This window comes from Pelodiscus sinensis, chromosome 11 (genome assembly GCF_052426305.1).
Source record: "Pelodiscus sinensis isolate ZL-2025 chromosome 11, ASM5242630v1, whole genome shotgun sequence".
Lineage (NCBI taxonomy): Eukaryota > Metazoa > Chordata > Testudines > Trionychidae > Pelodiscus > Pelodiscus sinensis.
In genome coordinates this window covers 42441501-42447500 of record NC_143062.1, presented here as the reverse complement: position 1 = coordinate 42447500, position 6000 = coordinate 42441501, and the positions used below count along the sequence as shown (strand labels likewise).

The window sequence follows — 6000 nt, the reverse complement described above, 5'->3', positions numbered from 1 at the left end:
CACTTTTTAGACCTCAAGTAATGCAAATATAAAAGCTTGCTAACTAACAGTAATAAAACAACAGGCTACTCTAAACAGACATTGTTTTGCAGCACAGCATTTTTATTACGATTTTTAATATTTTGTGTGTAGACTGCACTAGCTTCTATTATCCATACAGCTATCATAAGTTGAGACATCAAAAAATTGGCAGCATCCTACATAGTATCTTGAAACTAAGTCTAGAAGCATTAGTGGGTCCAAATAGCATTCTATTCTAGAAGATATAAATGGAATCACAGGTAGAAACACACAATTTCTTTTTGACAGTTTCTCTCTGAAGTTGTCTTTTTTTTTAACCTTTAACTCATTTAGCTTATTTAATCTAATTTTTTCCAGCAGACATGAGGAAGGAATTTGACTACAAATAGGTGACAATTAATATTACATTAGAAAAAAATATTGAGCTATTAAAATGAAAGCACAGTTATACATTCAAGGCACATTTCAAACCGACATCCTAGCCTGACAGCCTTTCAAGAATCCTGCCCTACTCACACATCTCAAAAGATTCTTCAATAACAGGGTTGAGTTTAAGCGTATATGTCAGGGCACAATGCAGCTCTTGTTTATCACCATATGGAGGTGCATACACAGAATTCTCAAAAAGTAAAGAAAGCAAAGGCTTAAAAGGAAAGAGTCAAGAGTCTTTCTTATGACAGAAGCAGCCTATTTCAACAGCTGATTCCCTCCTTTAAAGGATATGGCACAGATAAAATAAATACAGATCACAAAAATTAACAAATCATCATAACTGTCTAATACATCCTGGGCTGGCTACGGAAAAACAAGATCATTTTGGATTTATATCTGTAAGTATGGGATTTCCTGGACAGCTAATATCCACAAACAATCAAACACAGAGGCCCATGAGAAAAAAGAAGCATTATTTCAAATTTGAGCTGAGAGTCGTGATTTTTAAAAGGGCTGAACAGGAACTGGCGTTAAAATCTGAAGCAAGAAAATTCCTTCAGTAGGCACTGTGTTTCTTTTGGCCTTGTCAAAAGTTTTTAGGTCACTGTGCTTTGGATATTAAAGCAAATTAAAATCTTACAAGTTCCGAAACTTTGAAAATGACAAATAACTCCCCCTGCCAGCTTTTTAAACTAATGATACTTTGCTAAAAAAGAGTCAAAGCTCTTTTATGATACCTGTTGCCAATATTAGTGCCACCGAATGATCTCATCTTTCATTCTGGCTAAATTCCAACACACAATTTCATTAACCCAGGTACTGCAGGTGATAAAACTCATTTTTCCCTAAAGAGACAGCTAAAAAGTACCAGTTACACATTTATGAAGTACCAGCAATCAAAATTATGGATTTTCTAAAAGGTTTTTAACTACTTTTATTGAAAGGAAAATCGCTGTCTCAGACGTTTGTGACACTATTGCTAATAATAAATTTTACCATTTAGACATAGCAGTAATATGGTAGACAGTGTCAATAAAAGTATGAAACAAAGATGATCCTTGTCTTTTAAGTAATGCTTTCTGATTACATACCGGAAATTATAATGTGAAACATAAACTAAGAACATTTTAAAATATAGCATATAATAATACGTCTAGATACGTATATACAGTGTGCAATAAATGTAATAGATACGCGATCCTACATTTAAAAGATTTTCTTGTATACCTAGAATAGTAACCGCAGAATAAAAGTTATGGATATAAAACTAAAATTACAAGAGTTAGACTAAACTCTCTAGCTCTTCACTTATTCATAAGTTAGAACATTTGAGAGGTTATCTTTGGGCTACTTAACTAAAACTTTTCCTTCTAATCTCTGTATATCACTAGAGGGCACTGTGGTATTTAAACCACTCTGACCCCTTTGAGCAATGTAACTATTGGAAAGGTCTTCAACTTCCGCATAATGTCAGAAAGGTTAATAAGGATGTTGTAAAAGAACTGCAACATTCAAATTGGAACAGTTGCTCAAAATATGTAAGTCTAAAAAATAAAATCAATTCTTTCATCAATATGTCTCAACATGTTTTCACGAAGAACAGATTCCATGGAACAACTGCACCTTAGCTGCCTTACCATCATTTATAATGGATTAACAGTTGGGAAACTCCTTTAGCCAGCAATATCTTATGTTTGAAAAATCAAACTGGGGGCATCATGTATTTAAAGATAAGAACACATATAGACAAAAGTCTTTTCTGCTGTAACCATTAGATTCAAAAGTTTCTGTTGTGCTCACTGCAAGATGATTTCACTGCAGAACATTTTGACATGCAAATGATAGCAATTAATGTGTTTGAAACAATTTATGATTTCCGGCTTACTTCAACATGTATTAGCATATACCTGGTTTCTTTAACACACACTTTGTTTTTCCAAAACCACAAACATCGTTGCTGGAATTTCATGTGGAAGTGCTTAAGGGGTTGAAAGTTAACACCTTTGTGAGCTGAGCTGCCTCACAGTTGCTGCTAAACAAAAGCCTCTTTGTAGAAGCTTTCTTGAAATGTTTTCTTAACATGTTCCAAGTAGTTTTAGGCAGGCAACTAAAGTAAACAAGATGTTACCATGATAAAAACACTTGTGAAAACATTACAGAGTGCACTTAGTAGTTTCTTTCATAGAAATCCTCCTTAGTTTCATTAAAGTTAAAATCACATGAAGCACACAACCAGCATCTCTCAATGTAGGGATTGCCACATCTCTCAAAAGAGTTATGTATCCTACTTAAAATGCATATTTAAATTAGAGGTTATTGTGAGGCTGAAAATACCCAAATCATGATAGAATTAAAAACAAACAAACAAACAAACAAACAAAAAACCCCACAAGGTCCAGTCCTGCACCACCCAGTTTGGTCCTGTCTTGCAATATGTGCCCTATGGATGCCGGCATGTATGTTGACAAGTATATCATTTGTCAAGATACGGGCGTGTATCTTGACAAATATATCATTACTTATCTGAAAAAAGATTTCCCAAAACTAGAAGCACTGTAGGGAAAAACTAATACCTTTTCTGTACATAATCTTTAAAAACACATGAGAACAAAATAGCGATGATTGATTTTAAAGTTATTTCATATGTTGCTGTTCTTCCATTTCAAATTACAATATGGACAACAGGTAAGTACACAATACTACGAATGTCTGGTCCCTAAAGCTTTGGTTTTGTGGATTTGGTAATATGGAACTTGTTTTTGTTTTTATATTATCTAAGTATTTTAGGCAATGCAGGGTGCAACTATTTCATTATACTTAGGAGAAGTACCTGCTGATATCAATTATCTCTTACTGATTCAGCCATTGCATAATAACCAATGGCTAAGAGATTACCCCCTCCCATCCTTTCCCCCCTAAAACTGCAACTTATTTGGAAAAGAAACAGAGAAATAAAAGCATACAATACACTGCATCTGCTGGTTGTGATAAGCATCCTCTTGTTGGCGGGTGAGTGAAAGACAACCAGGATTGTTATTTGTACAGAATTTATCTTTGAAATCAAGGGCCCTGTGGTGTACCTCACCTTGGGAACAAACACTACAGAATGATCACAGAAGAGTGTCAAATCTCTGTTTTTGATTTACTAACAGTTATGATATTTCTTCCTCAGGAGGAAAAAAAAATGAACCATGATTTTAGACCTGCGTGTCCTTTCTCTTCTTTAACTACAGCATCATTTTATTGGCATATAGCGCTTTAATTCCACATATAACTTCTCTTCATCCCCTATAACAGATCCTTTCACTAGGGTGAATGAAATTACATAATGCACAATTGATATGTAACCTGTATTTCACTTAGTGAAGGCTATCTTTTTATTTTTTTTTAATCTTGGGCCATGTATTAAAACATCTCTCTTTGAGAATCATACTAGTACAGTGGGTACAATTAAAAATGTCTACTGTTATGAAAGAGTCTACCATTTCCAGCAAATAATAAACTTTCAAAAATAACTATAAAATGTAAGGGTGTCCACTTCACAATAGGGACAACAAATTTGGAGGGCTACGGTATCATTATATAAAGTGTTGTCTGCTTCTCTAGCAATGTCAATTGTTGCCTGGGGTTATCCATTCTGCATACATTCTGAGTGAAGTATCACATAGAACTGATATAATTTTGTAGAGAGATAATCCCTTGGATTGTAGAATTTGTGTACTGGGAAATTTAGGCAACTCAACAGATATAAGAAATACGGGACACATTATTTAAAAGGAAAAGGGCACTTCAAAACTAGAAGTGGAAAAATAATCTAAAAATGGAGGTTTGGATGGCTTAGGAAAAGTCCAGAAGGAACGTTTTACCTGTAGTCAGTTGTTCAAATTTAGCCAAGGTTAGAAATTACCTGAAATCGTTACAATCTACTGGCTGTTAACAACTCTCTGAAAGGAGTCAGCTCTCTGAAAGCCCACCTGCTGGTAGGACAGATAACCATACCACAGAAGTATTGCCACAAATGACACTAATAGGTAAACATTCTTATTGCATCAGCAAAAAGCACAATAACTGAACGCATGGAGACTGGACTCCCCGTCACTTCTCAAGACGGTCCCATGTTAGAGGCACCCTGACAGATAGCCCTACGCTGTCCCTATGCATGCTGCATTACTTAAGCATGCAAGAATCCGGCCCATAATGGTGCCGAGTACTACCTGACTCCATAAGTAGTCGTACTAAAATTAATGGGGTTCAGTCCCAGAGAAGGGATTACTCAGAGAATGTAAAGCGGGCAAAATCTGCCCAAGTGAATAAACTGAGAATGCCACTCTCCAAAGCTGTCAAATCCAGAACTTTTCCCTTCATTAAACGTAATGAAATTTAGAATTGTTTTAAAGAACTAAATGTTATAGACTAGCATCTGAATATAAATGAGCTGGCAAGTATGAGAGATTAGCATTTATTTCACTAAGTGAACAACAGGCTGAACTGAAAGAAATGAGGCCACCCTTCATGGAAATCTATGACTAGTACCTTCTTATTTTGTAATCCTCTTATAATGAGACCCTTTTCATTACTGCACCACTCCTGACTTGCAATGTATGTTTATACGAGGCCTGTTTCCGCGTTTACTGAAGTCAAATGGGGAGTTTGCCAGTGACTTCAATGGGACCAGGATTGATTCAGTGTGTTTTGGAAGCAAATCCAGGCCTCAATATACCATATTAAAAACAACAACAACAAATACAACCCTCTCATCCTTCTTCAGAACTGTTCCGAGAAAGAACCGACATAAGAATGTTTCCTAAAGGTTTAGGGATGAATTCTGCTCAGTTGCTCCGTGGTCCATCTCAAGCAATTCCATGGATTTCTATGGACTTATTCCACTTTGACAGCAGTGTAAATATATGACAGCAGAATTTGCTTCTTTGTGCATTCAATTCACATATGTTGCTGGAGCATTCGGTTTGTTGGATTTAACCACAACAGACCCATAGCAAATCTAGGAGATGTTAGTGGACATCAAAATTCAAGAAGAGTGCAAAATTCAAGAAGGGTGCAAATCTAATTGCTCCTAGTGATCTACTCAGAGATACATGGGATGCAATATTAACACATTTACACTTCAGCTTTGAGGAAGGAAGCTGATCCTTGTAGAAGAGCTATGTGAGATTTATTTCAGCCTTCTCTTCCCTGTGTTGGGATCTTTGCATTACCATGCACTGGCCAATACTGCACTGTTTATGCAACATGTAAAACTGTATACTTCGGCAGTGACAGAAGGTCAGTAGAAAACTGCAGGAGCCCAATAAATATAATTACAGTTTATTTTTAGTAGTGTGTACTTTGCACATTAGTTACTTATTTGACAAATTAATTTCACCTTCTGCCTTGCAATTCTCACTGATCAATTAAGGTATTAATATAAGACCAAATTTCAAAATTCAGTGAAAAAGGTTGAATTAAGGTTGTGTTGTGTAAAATGTATTTTTTTTAAAGAATATTAAAATAGAAAAAATACATGTAGAAATTCAAACACTGTTTTAT

The 6000-nt window shown here is 35.4% G+C and overlaps 1 protein-coding gene across 48 annotated transcripts in view; it reads right to left on the bottom strand.

Moving 5' to 3' along the window:
• FOXP1 (forkhead box P1) overlaps nt 1–6000 on the bottom strand; it is a 561728-nt gene that overhangs the window by 50126 nt on the left and 505602 nt on the right. The window lies entirely within an intron of this gene.